We start from the raw sequence: 2,500 nt of genomic DNA on the forward strand, positions 1-2,500 counted from the left end.
ATTTAGAGTTATAGAATAGGTTTAGGAGTTGGTGCTACTTTTTCCCCACCTTCATTCTCAGAGACAAATTGACTGAGAAACAGGATATTCGCTCACGGAAACACACAAGAGCTCTTCAATTGACACGATGCGTTCGGAATAAGAGTCAGAATTTATTTTAAAGTTACAAAATATTTAAGAAACATATTTTATTATTTATTTTACATAAACTGTACAGGTGACATTTATTTGACTAGATGATTTCTCAAACAGAAACTAAAAATAACTTTTATTTATTAAATAGAAAACTGAAAACAAAACAAAAATAAAACAACAACAATTGAATTAAAGATGAAAATGTGAAGTGTACAAAACAGAAAGAAAACACAGGACTAAAGAAATGGGATCATGGTGTCGTACCCTGATATAGAAGTAGGCCTCATTCCACGAGTGATCACAAACAGTCTTGTACACAATAACTTGATGGCCTCGCCATCTTTCTTGGCCTCTTTGGTTCCTTTAATTAGGTAAAATACATTTGAAAAAAATCAATTTACTCTCTATAAAAATAACTTTTCAATGGCAGTTTTTTTTCCTTTAAAGGTAAACTTGGCCGATTTTGAGACTAAACCCCATTGTTCTGATGTGAGGAGATCATGGGAGAAAAGAACGCCCTACGTTCTTCTATGTAGTTCCTTTGCGAAATACACAAGCGTACACCCGATGACGTCAAACTCGGCGTTTCACAGAATACAGACGACATAGGGTATTTTTTCCCCTGCACTCAATTATCTCCTCCAATCAGAACAAAGGGCTTTAGGTTCAAAATGGGCAAAATTCCCCTTTTGCTTTTGTCTTGCTAATCCCACAACATGTCAGTGCAAACATCACGAAAACCCTTCGCTTTGGAGAGGAAAGCGAAAGATCACTTTTCAAGTATCGATTAAGAGCTGAAGACTAAAGGAGAGAGAGAGGGGGGGGGGGAGGAAGAGAGATAGAGGGAGGAAGAGAGAGAGAGAGAGTGGAAGAGAGGAAGCTCAGTCTTGTAGATCAGTGGTTTTCAAACTTTTTTGTGCATAAGGCACACCAATGGGCAAGTCAAAATCTCAAGGCACACCTGGATTCATAGTGAAAATAGCACAACACGTTGCATCGCGACTTGCAGATCTGCTATTTCACTTTTTTTTTTTTTATTATTCTTTTTTTTGGTGAGGGGGAGTCTTTTTTCCCCCACCCTACCTTACATGCCCAAAATAGGGACAACAGATTGAAAGTGGTTAAAAACGTTTTTTTTATGATATATAATTTGCCTCTGTATTTGAAAATGAGTGTGTACAAAGTACTGATAATAAAAAATAATAATAATGTAATTCATAAGTTAGTTGTAAATATTGTCGTGACACACCTGGACTTGTCTCTTGAACACCAGCGTGCCCCAGCACACCGTCTGAGAACCACTGTTTGTAGAGTAATGGGTTATGGGTCTACTGTACATTGCATAGTTCATGTGGCACTTTTTGTTTCGTTTTATCGATATAGGACAGGACACTCGGTACCCCTCGGAAAGGCATGTTTCATTCTGCAAGTGCTATTCAAAAAGGGTTGTGCGTTTCAACGGATTCCGCCAAGTGCTGCGCTGCACACAGCCCCTCCGTCCGGTCCACAGACAGCTCTGCTTGAAGGCAGCGGGGTCAGGCCTGCAGTTTGTGGGGTTCTGTCTCTCTCTCTCTCTCTCTCTCTCTGGGGTGTGTTCGAGGGAAGCTCGCACTTGAAAGGAAGGAAGGAAATCCCATCTTCACCTGGTTACCACCATGCTAACAAGAGCCTGCGACACTCTGGCCCCGGTCAAGACTGCCGGGGTCCAGAGGCCTAGGGTCCGACAAACACCAACCAGCGATGAGAGCAACAATGACGACGACAGCGACAGCCGTCGGTCCATGACTGACGCTGTGGAGATATTGATCTCTGTCCAGCAGACAGCATCTGTCTGTCTGTCTGTCTGTGGGGACAGTAGGGAAGTGCTGGTGTTCTGAACTCTTTAAGCGTATGAATGTGTCAGTGCTTTATATATTTATATACACATATATAAATATAAATAGTCTGTAGTGTGCTTAAGTACTTGAGAGAGGGTCGAGGTGGAGATAATCGTGATTGGGCGACGAGGAGGAAGAGGGTGGAGCCAGTAATGTCACTTTCCCTGTTTACTTAAGCGCTTTGTGGTCTTCATGAGAGAGATGATGAGCCATTGTTTTTTGACTAGGAATGGCAAACTAGAGGACAGAATATATAGATATACAGTGTATATATATATCTATATATAAGATATATAGATATATATCTATATATCAAATAGATATTATATCATTTGGTGAAAACTGTTCCCTTCTCTTCCCATAGCTCATTGCCAGGTCAAAGGTCTTTATACGGATAGCGAAAAGCCCGCTATATAGTCTGATAAATAGTCGTGTGCACGCGCGTGCGCACGTGCAAACGCACGCTCCGTGCAGCGTGTCGACACACT

General features: G+C 41.2%; 1 protein-coding gene across 2 annotated transcripts in view; it reads right to left on the bottom strand.

Moving 5' to 3' along the window:
• Positions 1-132: 132 nt before the first annotated feature.
• Positions 133-2,500, bottom strand: part of inhbb (inhibin subunit beta B) — a 14,539-nt gene continuing 12,171 nt past the window's right edge. For both annotated transcript variants that reach the window (XM_080786676.1, XM_080786675.1), the window contains exon 2: positions 133-2,500. This exon is cut by the window's right edge and continues 1,013 nt beyond it. The gene's annotated coding sequence lies outside the window, so the exon portion shown is untranslated.

This window comes from Protomyctophum bolini (assembly GCF_963924005.1).
Source record: "Protomyctophum bolini genome assembly, chromosome: 16".
Taxonomy (NCBI): Eukaryota; Metazoa; Chordata; class Actinopteri; order Myctophiformes; family Myctophidae; genus Protomyctophum; species Protomyctophum bolini.